Source organism: Quercus lobata, chromosome 8, assembly GCF_001633185.2.
Source record: "Quercus lobata isolate SW786 chromosome 8, ValleyOak3.0 Primary Assembly, whole genome shotgun sequence".
Taxonomy (NCBI): Eukaryota; Viridiplantae; Streptophyta; class Magnoliopsida; order Fagales; family Fagaceae; genus Quercus; species Quercus lobata.
The window spans coordinates 8660798-8674624 of NC_044911.1; positions in this window are offsets into that span (position 1 = coordinate 8660798).

The window sequence follows — 13827 nt, forward strand, 5'->3', positions numbered from 1 at the left end:
AGTTGAGAAAATATGGAGAGAAGAAAGATATGATGAGATGTGAAACAAAATGAATTTATTGACAAAACAATATGTGATCCATAGGTTATATACGAGTTGTGACGGTCCCACACGTTTTCAGTTTTCCACTGAAAAGTGTGAATACATTTTCAATTTTCCATTGAAAAGTGTGAATACATTGAAAAATTTGTCAATATTTCATACTTTTCTTCTTCTTCTTTTCATGAAGTTTCATACTTTTCTCACTAGTCACTACCAATTTTGACTAAAGGTTGTGTTGTAGAAACTTTCTTAGTTTGATGTGCTATGTCCACAATATCTTTACAACATTTTTACAAAAAATCATACATTGGTTATTGTTATTGGTTCTAATTTGAACTTAGTGTTGGAATTTTTTTTTTTTTTTTTTTTTTTTTTTTACCAATAACAACCCATAACAACTTGCCACTTAAAATTTATTCTAAAAATATTGTAGACATAGCATTTCTCTTTCTTAACACAATCATTCATACCGTTCCACCTGTTATTAGTTTTTCAAGAAGACTTTTCTTTCAAAGAAATTGTATTTATGCAATCCTTCTATGCTTGTTTACTACTCTCTCTTCTTCTCTTTCTTTCCCTTACTTTTTCCTCACTTCTATCCCTTTCTTTCATCTCCATTTCAAACCAAACGAAATATCAGTTTCCAGATTTGGCTACAATTCTCAATAAAAAAATTAACACAACTACATATTTTGAAAATCTAACTAGCAGATTACATGTACTTTATATTCTTAACACACATGTCAAATTTCTTGCCAATTGGATTTTATTACTATTCAATTCATAAACTTATTTTTTATGCATAATTAGACTACGGAAACATAAAATATAAACATTTAATTGATGATATAGCTATTGATATTTGATTTTTTGAAAATTTTGCAAGTATGGAGAATATAAAAATAAAATGTAATCCAATGGTTAATTTGTTAAAATTCACCTCAAATTAATAGATATTGAGTGGCATTGTAGTCATTGGTTACAACCAAGTTTGTAACCAAACTTTTTCCAATAAAATATAGAAACAAAACAAGTGTTTTGAGGATATTAATAAAAATATGTATAAAAAAAACACGTTTAACTACCATTTTAGTCCTTAATGCTTGTACTATATGTCAATGTGGTCTTTAACACCTTAAATGTGACAATTTAGTTTCTAAAATTTTGGTATTATGTCAAAATAATGCTTGTCAATAAGCAGTACATGAAAAAAAATGGCATAACTAACATTAGTATCAAAATAGTATTTTTAGGTCTTGGTACTACGATTCGAGATAGCAAATGAATTGTTCTTGCTTCTTGTTTAGAGAAAGTCTCTCTTCCTCCCTCTTTAGACAATTTTGAAGTCATTGGTTACAACCAAGTTTGTAACCAAAATTTTTCCAATAAAAAAAGAAAAGAAAAGAAATAAAACAAGTGTTTTGAGGATATTAATAAAAATATGTATAAAAAAACACGTTTAATTACCATTTTAGTCCTTAATGCTTGTACTATATGTCAACGTGGTCTTTAACACCTTAGATGTGACAATTTAGTTTCTAAAATTTTGGTATTATGTCAAAATAATGCTTGTCAATAAGTGGTACATGAAAAAAAATTGGCATGACTACATTAGTATCAAAATAGTATTTTTAGGTCTTGGTATTGTGATTCGGGATAGCAAATGAATTGTTCTTGCTTCTTGTTCAGAGAAAGTCTCTCTCCCTCCCTCTTCAGACAATTTTGAAGCTTTGGCCGCAGCTGAGGCACTTCTTTTTGCACAAGAACTCGGCCTCTCTTTTCTTATCCTTAAGGGAGATTCAGAGTTTGTTATCAAGGTTTTGAGGAGTGAGGACGAATCTCTTGCTTCCTTTGGTCACCTTTTGGAATCAGTGAAACCCATTATAGATGCCTTTAGTAGTATTTCTTTCTCTCATACTCATAAACTTGGCAATTCTATAGCTCACAACCTGGCTAAGCATGCAAGACATGCTAGAGGTTTATTGGTGTGGTCGAAGGGTGCTCCTTCCCATCTTCATGATGTTCTTTTGGCAGACAATGGATAGTTTTTTTTTTTTCTTTCTTTCAATAAAAGTTCCTTGTTTTCTTTCTAAAAAAAATAAATAAAAAAATTTATCCTGTAGGTTATTGTGACCTTAATTATAAAATCAAAAGTTTAAAAATATATTATTTGGAAGCCCCTAAGTAAATGAGATGCCATTTTATTAGCTGAAATTGAAATTTTCTTTTCTTTTCTTTTCCTTTGCTTTTTGGGGAACTAAACGAGGTTTAAGTCTTGACCTTTTAGTTCATGAACGGCATTTGAAAAACATACTATTTACCAATCTCACTCCACTTCATGTACATAGAGAAATATGAAATATTACTAATTTACTATATTAGAGAGATTCGGTTTTATTCTGCGCTATATTTCAAGATCGGTGTTGTAGATATACAATTGTAGATGCTGCACACTATGAGGTGTATGTGGTAAAAGACTATCAATTCTATGATAGACGGCTTCTTGAGCACAAAATGTATATTTTCCTCGACTATTCGAGGCTATGCTATCATCCACATGCACACTTATTGAGGTAAATGCAAACATGTTGTTGTAAAACCATATATATTGCATGAAATGTCTACCTCACAATTTTTAAAGGTTGCTTTTCTAATTGTATAATATAAGGCACGTTAGCGCTTTAGAAAGATAGTTAGTACTTTATGACCCCTCTACCTTCTTTATAATTTTTTGCACAATTATATAACCCTTGCATATAATTTATTACATGTGCAGTACCATCACATGTGTTGTCAACTATGAGATGTATGTGGTAAAAGACTATCAATTCTATGATAGATGGCACCTTGAGCACAAAATGTATATTTTCATCAACTATTTAAGGCTATGCTATCATCCACGTGCACACCCATTGAGGTAAATGCAAACATGTTGTAAAACCGTATACATTGCCTGAAATGTCTCCCTCGCAATGTTTGCTCACAAATGAGCTCCTTTAATTTAGGAAAAATTGGTATGTTGGGTAAAGATATTTTTCCATTATTTCAGCATATTGAGGATGTCTCTCGACAAACAAGCATTATAAATGCGACATGTATTTGGTTGTGGTACGACATGTATTTGGTTGTGGTAGTTGGTACCTTATGACCTCTCTACCTTCTTTATAATTTTTTGCACAATTATTTCTCCCTTGCATATAATTTATTACATGTGCAATATCATCACATGTGTTGTCAACACCTAATTTTAATTTTAAGGAAAAAATTAGTGATTTTATTTTATTCAATATTAAAATTTGTACCAAATATGATGTAGTGAAATATTAATAATGTTTTGAATATGCAGTGTGCAAACTAATTACAAAATTTATAAGGACAAACTTGAAATTTGAATAAAAAATGGTGACATTGAGGAAAAAACCTTGTTCTCTGTAGGCATCCCCTTGGTTTTGCTCAACTACATTTTCAACCCCTTCAATTCTTTATGTAATTGCAATGTAATTATATAAAATGCTCAATTAGTTTAATTATATATATTGAAAGTTCAAATAGTGTATAAAACACCCTTGAACGTTTAGAGCCCCAATTACAAAATAACCAATTCAAGCTTTATTACAAACAACAAGTGTGCAGAAAATGAACACAAGCTATAAACAGAATTGATAAACAATCTAAGCCAATTAAAATCACATCCACAGCAGAAAATAAAAGGCAAAGATAAAGGGAAGAGAGATGTAACACCCCGACCCAATTTTTATAATTAAAATATGTGTTTAAGTGGTTAAGTATTATTAATATTTTAAGCCACTTACTTACAAAAATTAATATAAGAGTATTTAATAAACATATTATTTTATAATGTCATTGAATAAGAATTTTAAAGATTATAAACAGTTGAAATGACTATTTGTATTATAAATATATACTTAGCATGTACAAAACTATATTAGGTGTTTAAGTTATAAGATATATATATATATATATATATATATATGTATATGCAAAGTGTATTATTTTTGTAGAAAAGTAAGTATGAATGCAAGAAATTATTTTGGTAGAAAAGTGAGTGTGAATGCAAGAAAGTTGAAAAGATGAGTTATCCTCCCTTTCCTTAGCAATATACGTGTGGGGCCAGAGAATTCGTGGCCCAGGCCCATTCTACATTAGGGCCCAAGGCCTAAGCCGAGGAGAGTTATTGCCGAGGACGCATAATGAAAGCCCAAGAAGGGCACGAGGACATGGCCGAGGACGATCTTATGCTCAGCACCTCACAAAACGCCTGAAGAAAAGGACAAACTCAGTACAGGGGCAGGACAAGGGAGAAAGCTGCCAACATCGTAATACAGAATCCTGCATCTGACAAGCCCATGCTCCAAACCATGCCATTTAACTTTCCCAACGACCCCCAACCACTCTAAGTATGGATTGACAGGACAGGTCTGCACCCCAGAAAGTAAAACTTACACGTGGACACTAAAAGGGAAATTGAACACTAGTATAAATGGGAAGAAAGCGAAGGAGAAATGGAGCCCTCCAGGAGGAAGGAAAATCCCGCAAAAAGGGAAAAAAGGAAGGATACAATGCTCCTCGGACGCTGTCCGAGGACTTAAATCCTACAACCCGCATTAATGGAAGGTTTAGCTAGTCAAGCCAAGTCCATCCATATATAAGCTTCCATAGAAACCCCGTTTAAACCGCTGACCTGTGACTAAGGTCCTGCCTTTCAAGCCCACTCTCTACAAATCATATTGTTAGGGCCCTTTACATACGAGCCCAATGTCATCCTTGGGCCGCTAAATAATCATGTCCTTACAATTGGCGCCGTCTGTGGGAAGGCTTGCGCATTGGCACAGGTGGCGCTGGAGTTAAGCCTTCATCAAGCAAAGGTCTGCGAAGGTTTCTCCATTGCCAGCGACATGCTGTTGTTGCTCAAACATAAATTTCCGCTAGGGGCTACGCCTCGCAGTGCCAATGGCACGGACAGCTCTAGAGGTTTCCAACATTAAGCTAACTCTCCCTACCTTGGTCAAGGGGCCAATCTTAGAAAAGTAAATAAATAAGCAAATAAATAATATAACAAAACAAGTTTTGGACAGAACCAAGGCCTTGTATGGTCCTCGGACTCAAGCCTCTAGGGAAACCAATTACTTAGAAGAAACAATACAAGTTTTGGACAGAACTAAGGCCTTGTATGGTCCTCGGACTCAAGCCTCTGGGGAAACCAACTACTTAGAAGAAACAATACAAGTTTTGGACAGAACCAAGGCCTTGTATGGTCCTCGGACTCAAAATTCTGAAAAAACCAACTACTTAGAAGAAAAGTACAAGTTTTGGACACAACCTGGACGCTATGTGGCCCTTAGACTCTACCTCGGAGAGGAATTACCCATTAATAGTTGGGTCAGTCCCTAGACTGAATGGAATCCCCAGTCTACCCTCGGATCCTCAATACCAGAGGAACTGATGCTATTGTGATAGGGCCAGGTGTTATCAAAAACACAACCAAAGTCCCTCACTACTCGGCAACCTTCTCGGATGGTTTATTTTGGGTTTATCATTCTCGGACGGTTGCCTCACATGCACTACGGAGCACTCAGCTGTCATCTCGGTTAGTCTCATAAGTTTAATCTACTGTGAGTTAGCATTATTGTATTTGATAATATCGATAAGTTCAAATTAGTAGCTTTCTATTTCAAGGTTTCCTGCTCTAAGTGTCATTAAAGGAAAATACACATGTAGTATCACATTCACAAAGTAATTGCTACAGAAAAGAAAAGTATTTAGAAGGAAACAGATCCATCTTTTATTAAGACAAAGAAATAGTACAACGTACAATGAAAGAGCTTGAATAAGCTCATACTGAAAACTAACTACTTAAGCAACTACATAAGCAAAAAGAAAAATACAAGGAAATGAGGAAAAAACAGAGGAAGAGGCGCAGAGAAGAGAGATGTAGCAGTTCCAGCACGTTGTCTACGGAAACCATTCCTTAATACTTTTACATGCCCATAACTCGGCAACATGGGGCTGACACCTTTGAAGAAAAGGTGCAGGGAGCCGGAAGTTGATAAGCCTCCATGTTAGCCACGCCTGCGATAAAACAGACGGCGCTGATGGCGGAAAACCTTACTTCTGACGCACCAGGAATCTGATGCGACCAGTACCTACTTCGGATTTTGACTGAAAGAGGCAGAAATACCATTTCCCCCCTTGTCAAAATGGAAGATTATCTTGAATCTGTGTCTCCCCTGTCCAGACCGCACCACTTTGAGTTTCGGAAGGACCCGGTACCTCTGTGGCGGGTGTGGTTCCTTCACCCCCGCCCGTACCTCGAACATATTGCACTAAGGGTGGATAGCACTGGATATGGAGACTGTGATTATAGCTGAAGAATTATGATTTTGAAGGGAGCCGAAAGGTTTATATGTAAGGGGAATAACCTCCTATCCTACTTATATAAAGGGTAAGGTGGTGGCATTTAATTTATGCAGATTTCCAAGGAATGCTACGGACAAGACGGTTTTGGCTCAATTTCCAACACCATCCGCAACCATAGGATTTGAAGATCCTCGTGAAGGCGCGCCTCGAGCACTGGAACGTCAAAGGACACCGCGTGAGTAAAAACTAAAGGGATGCCTCTTAATTCAACACATCTCCCACGCAAATGGAAAAACACAAACATCAGTAAAGTACAGAAGTTGAGTGAGTCATGATGTGGGCCCAACATCACCAAAACCCTCCTCTCCAACTAAAAAGTCGGGCAACAAGATTTTGAGGAGTTATTGTGGGGCCAGAAAATTCGTGGCCCAGGCCCATTCTACATTAGGGCCCAAGGCCTAAGCCGAGGAGAGCTATTGCCGAGGACGCATAATGAAAGCCCAAGAAGGGCACGAGGACATGGCCGAGGACGATCTTATGCTCAGCACCTCACAAAACGCCTGAAGAAAAGGACAAACTCAGTACAGGGGCAGGACAAGGGAGAAAGCTGCCAACATCGTAATACAGAATCCTGCATCTGACAAGCCCATGCTCCAAACCATGCCATTTAACTTTCCCAACGACCCCCAACCACTCTAGGTATGGATTGACAAGACAGGTCTGCACCCCAAAAAGTAAAACTTACACGTGGACACTAAAAGGGAAATTGAACACTAGTATAAATGGGAAGAAAGCGAAGGAGAAATGGAGCCCCCCAAGAGGAAGGAAAATCCTGCAAAAAGGAAGAAAAGGAAGGATACAATGCTCCTCGGACGCTGTCCGAGGACTTAAATCCTACAACCCGCATTAATGGAAGGTTTAGCTAGTCAAGTCAAGTCCATCCATATATAGAGGGCGTTTGGGCTGGACGTTTTCTTGCTGATGCGCGTTTGCGTTTTCCGCGTGGGACCCACGCTACAGTAACACAGCAAACACCTCCCTTTTTTTTTTTCCTCGCATTTCAAGAGTGATCAGTTACTGTGCAGCCGTATATGTGGACTTTTCCAGTGTGAACAGTGCATTTGTGCACTGTTCACGGACCCACAAATTCCACTTTTTACAATTTTTTTTTATTAAAAATGGGTCCCACGGTACTATTCACATATTTAAAAAATATTTCGCTACAGTGTTTTCAGTTTCAGCAAAAATAAGCTGAATCCAAACGGACCCATAAGCTTCAATAGAAACCTCGTTTAAACCGCTGACCTGTGACTAAGGTCTTGCCTTTTAAGCCCACTCTCTACAAATCATATTGTTAGGGCCCTTTACATATGAGCCCAATGTCATCCTTGGGCTGCTAAATAATCGTGTCCCTACAATACGTATGTCACCCAAGATAGTTCACCCAAGATATTTTTGCTGAACTTCTTGGCTGCACCAAAAATTTCCCTTGGTCATTCTTGCTTTATTTCTTTGTTTTCTTCCTTCTTTGTTCTTATTGGTTGCATCTTTATCTCTTCTTTGACTTTCTCAAAGAAAGAAGACTCAAGAAACTCTTTTGCTCCCATTTCCCGCGGATCCATGCAAATCAGAAATTTGCACCTCACTTTACACTCTTTTCTCTTAAGGAAAGTGCTAGGAAGCTCCCTTGAGTCTTCCTCTCAAGTCCACCGGTTCACACACCAAAAGAAAGACAAAACCTCACCCAAAAGTCTTCCCCTTATCTCATTTTCTTGGCTGCACCAGACAGAAAGTCCAGCAGCAAGAAGGAAGCTTCTTTCAACTCTCTCAAGCTCTCTACCTCTCATACCTTTTGGTCCAGCCACTAGGAAAGGAAAATCCTTTCATGTAAGTCTATATATATATATATATATATATATGCTGTTTTAAGAAGCTTTGAAGTTGCGTTGGTGATTTGTTGAAGGTAGTTAGGATTTTTACTAATTAATGATTTTATAGGAATTGTTAAATATTAGCATTGATACACCATGTTGAATATGCTAGTATGGATGCGGAAGCGAAAGCATAAGGTATAGAACACAGTAACACACGAGAGTTACGTGGTTCAGCCTAATGGCCTACATCCACGGAGGAAACCCTAAGGGGTTACATCAATAATATATTAGAGTGTAGTACAAATCCTCCTATGTTACAATGAACCCTAACATGAGTATATATAGGCGATTAAACCCTAGACTACTAGTACAAGCAGGAATGGGCTTGGGCCTATTACATTGGGCTAATATGTCTAATATATATCTCTAACACCCTCCCTCAAACTCAAGGCGGAAGCTCGATGAAGGCTTGAGGTTGGATAAGCATGAGAAGATCACTTGGAGATGCCTTGAAAAATGCCTTTGAAGAAACCATAATGAAGAATGTGCCAATTGACTAATTTCGGAGTCTCAAATGCAGAAACGGAGCCCAAAATCGGAATCTACGTGAAAAACTGAGCAAGATAGGCCCTTTTGGAAATTTTGACTTTTGGTCAAAGGTCAACGTAAAAAGTCAAAGTCAACTGGTCCAGAGTCAAAGTCAACAGTCAAAGTGCTCACGGGTCAGATCCGGGTAGTCCGGGTTGGGTCGATCTGGGTCAACGGTCAGCTAGGTGACATGGTGCTGACGAGACGACACAGCTGACGTGGCTGATGACGTGTCGCTGACGTGGACTAGGCTGATGTGGAGGTGCTTGCATGGCTGCTGACGTGGAGTGATGACGTCAGATGACATCAGCAGGAGTTTTCCGGCACCTGGCAGGAGCGTGCGATGTTCACCGGCGCGTGGAGGAGATGCCGAAAACTTGTGAGGCGCGTGGAGGTGCGTGTAAGCTCGGTTGAGGCCCGTAATTTCAGGTTTCGTAGATCGGCGGACGAAGAGGCCGACAGGGCGGCGCGTGCGCCCAGAAGACGATCTAGAAGTCAAGAATCTATGGCAGCGCGTGGGAGATTTTCCAGAGGCTACTGTGACGCATGGAGGCGCGTGAGATCTCGTATGATTACCAGATTCTCAGGCCAAGTGGATCGGTGAACGACAAGGCCGGCTTGGCGGCGCGTGTGACTAAGATCCGAGCTGGGAGTCGAGAATCTTCAGCGGTGCGTGAGAGTTCCAGGAGCCATTGGTCGCGCGTGGTGGCGCGTGCGGCTGCCGTTGGAGATCGGGTTTCTGGGTTTTGGTCGCGATATGCTGTGGAGCACGTATGTCTTGTTGGTTTCATCAGGTGAAGGCTTGATGTGCACAGATCTGATAGGGAGAGACACTGATTGCTTGGGTTTGAAGATCTGGACACAGCAGTGAGCCATGGCGACTGCGAGATGCCGTGGAGTCTAGATCCAGCCAACAAGCATGTGACTTTTGATGGTGGTGTGCACATGAGAATCTTCTTTGCTTGCTAGAGATGTTTGTTTGATGCCAAGAACGGAGTTTGGCTCTGATACCATGTTAAATATTAGTATTGATACACCATGTTGAATATGCTAGTATGGATGCGGAAGCGAAAGCATAAAGTATAGAACACAGTAACACACGAGAGTTACGTGGTTCAGCCTAATGGCCTACATCCACGGAGGAAACCCTAAAGGGTTACATCAATAATATATTAGAGTGTAGTACAAATCCTCCTATGTTACAATGAACCCTAACATGAGTATATATAGGCGACTAAACCCTAGACTACTAGTACAAGTAGGAATGGGCTTGGGCCTATTACATTGGGCTAATATGTCTAATATATATCTCTAACAGGAATAAGGAAGTAAGAAAAAGTTAGGATGAGTATTTTGATGCTGCTGCTGGGATTTTTGGTTGTGTTTAATTTGCTCTAAATGGTTAAATGACTGAATGTAAGTGTTTTATAACATGTCTTATGAGTGTATAAAAATCCCCATATGAAAATACCATCGTTTGATAATTGTTTGTGGATTTACGATAATATGTTGCAAAGCTGTCACTGTGACAGATTCTGGGTTTATGCATGATAAATTATGTATTAAATTGCATATAGTGAATTTGGATGCTAGGGAAAATTCCTATGAAACCTAAGATACTTGTAGTTGTTATTGAATTGGTCTCACAGCATTTGGATTAATATAAAAATAATGGTTTAATTTATAAATTGCATGAAATTCTGTCAGAACAGATTTGAGTATGCTGTCTTGCGTGATTTTTAGTAAATCATGGATTTATGCTTTGACTCCGAAATTTTTATGGTATATACTGGACATAGAGGGGAGTAGTTATGTAAAATTTCATGACAATTGGATGTGTTTGGACAGCCTGTTTGTATTTTACAAATGGGGCATATGCTGCTGGAATAGAACAGTGAACAGTAAGGGACATGCCTAACTTTGAGGATTTAATTCTAAAGTTAGGATGAATGTTTTGAGCTATAATTTAATATGCTCATCCTTGGGTATGTTAGAATCATATATAAATTTTATGAATTGGTTTCTCTATGATTTAGTACATCATGTTGTCTGATGAATGCATTTTGTGTTTGTGGGAACCTCTTTGAGGTGGGATTGGGATTAGGACTTCCTTGATTCTAAGAGATAGGCTTTGAGATGAATGTGAAGTTTATGATAAGGAATTATGGATAGTAATAAGCTTTGATTTATGGTTTAGGTATTACCGGTATCCAAGTCTAAACTTCTTCGACTTTAGGCTCTCGGTTCCTCTGCTTTCAGGTAAGAGATAAGTTATATGGGCATTTGGTAAGTCATGAGGTTATTTTAAAGTATATTATGCATTAAAATGTTTTTGATTAGAGATATGGCATGTAATCATTATTCTGACAAAGATATGTTCATGAGCTTTCGAAAAACTTATGTATATGATTTAAGCATATTGATGCTATTATTGATTCCACGAACATGATGTTTAATGAAAAGAATGAAAATGCTATTATTATGAAATGTTATGCAAAATAAGAAATTTCAATATAATGTAAAGTATGAAATGTTTTTGGGTTATGTCCTCTGGTAATCTAAACTCAGCCAGTAGGGGTTAATTATTGGCTTTCCATGGAAAAATGTTATCTGTTTGGCCATTTAAAGTAGAGGAAATGGGGTTGCCTGTAACTCTAGGCCATTTAAAGTAGAGGAAATGGGGTTACCCGTAACTCTAATCTAAATAAGGTCTTCTCCCCAATGTGTACGGACGGCGGGGAGGAACAAAACCTGGAGGGGATGTGCCATCAAGCCTCCCAAAGGGGACAATATCATACACACGGGGGCATCCAAATGTGATGAGGGCTTCTCTGTACAACTTATCAGATATGGACTAACCAATATGATATGAATAGCTATGTTATGTTATTAATGATGAGAGAAATATTTTGTTAAAATGCATTATGAAAAGTTAAAAGCTCTCATGAAAATAAGAAGTTTCTGATGAAAAGAAAGATGTTCATTAAAGATAAAAGTTTCTGAAATTTTATTGTACTATAATGATAAAGCTTCTGATGAAAATACAAGTTTACGTTTAAAAGTTATTAGATATCTGTTTTTATGAAACGTTAAGTTTTATGACCATGAAAGATATAGTATTTTATGAAAAGAAGTTTATAAAGAAAAGTTTTCTTATTAGTCAAGATGTTTCTAATTTAATACAAAGTTGCCGATTATCTGATTTAAGTTAAAATAATTATTTTGTAATGAGAATTTATATATATATATATATGGCGACTTTGTAGGAAATGAAAGAAGTTTAATCTGAAAGGTTTGGTAATGTTAACCTAATAAGAAAAGGAGAACAATTGTTTTCTATGAAGAACGTATAAGTTATTATTATGAATAGTATTAAATACTATGCATGAAAAGATGTTCTACTATTCGAATATTCATAAAATGAAACGATTTGATTTACATACATCCTTATTGAATTCTCATATATCTTACCTTTACTGAGCCGTGTAACTCACCCCTTCCACTCTTTCAGTTAGTAGGTTTTATTTTAGAGCAAAGGGAGCCTTAGTCGAGTTTGGAAGGAGCTAGTTTTAGTTTTATATGTATAGATCCTAAATTTAGCAATATGATGTTCAGATTTGTAGCATTGTATATTTTAGGATCTAATGAAAGTTATGTACCTTAAAGTATTAAGAGATGTATTATGTGAAAGTGTGGAAATTAAATGATTGGTGGATTATGTTATTCTTTGGAGTACAATGTAGATGCTCTAAATATCAAGTGAAAGGTTATATAATTTATGTAAAGAAACAAGGATTGAAAAGAAAGAAGAAAAATTTTGTAAAAGTTTTTAAAAAGTTAAGTTGGTTCTTGTTAATATCAGGTTTAGACTTGATATTAGCATGCCGGTCACGGTCACAAATCCGAGTATCGGGTTTGGGGTGTGACAAGAGATGCAAACACAAGGACAACATAATGATGTGTTATTGAAGAGGAAACCGAAGCCCTCGGCGTAAAACCTCTCCGCCGCCCTCCAAGCGGTAAGTAATCCACTAGAAAATGTACTTAGGATACATGAACAGTAATAAACCCTCTAAGCCTAATCTACCCAGTGTACCTAAGCCCTCCAAGTTTCTTACTCCAACGAGGTTGCGCCGAACCTATTTCTTTTCTAGCTTCTCGGATTCCACTACTTAACCATAGCATCAACCAATGTCAAATTGGTTCCTTCCTAACTGTTTCCCAGAACACCAAACAGCTCTCTCACAGTAATAGATATGGTGAGAAAAGGTTTTGGTAAAAGGCCTCTCAAAGATTTAACAATGGAGAGGAAGAGAGTAGAAGAATTTGAAGAGTCTCTTATATGAAGATTGTGGTTGAATCAATCTTGTTTTTCTCTAGGGTTTCTCTCTCAAAATTCTCTCTGGAAGCTCTCTTTCTTTCGTGGGTATAAGGGATATTTATACTGGAGTGAGAATGGAATGTGAAGAGTCAAGTTTTTCAAAACAGGGCTGGCTTGCGATTTGGCCTCGCGGCTTAACTGAGTCGTGAGATCCAGCCGCGAGATAACTGAACGGCCAGTTGTCCTATTTTGTCTTGTAGTGCTCCAGCTAGCATGACGCTTCAACTTCTGGCATGCATATGTGCAACTTCTGGTGGCTTGCAACCGTGAGTCACCCGCGAGATCCAGTTGCGAGTCTCTATTTTTCTTGCACACTCTTGAGCATTTCATCACACTATCTCACTCACTACCCTTACAAAAATCCCACCTAAATACAAGGTTACTAATTGCTGAAATACAAGCAAATTTGACACGGAACAAATCCAACAAGATAGTTGATTAAATTCAACCTTACACACACACACACACACACACACACACATATATATATATATATATAAATAGTGGTGAAAGCTTTATAAATATATTATATAAAACTTACCATCATTAACATTAGAATTCATA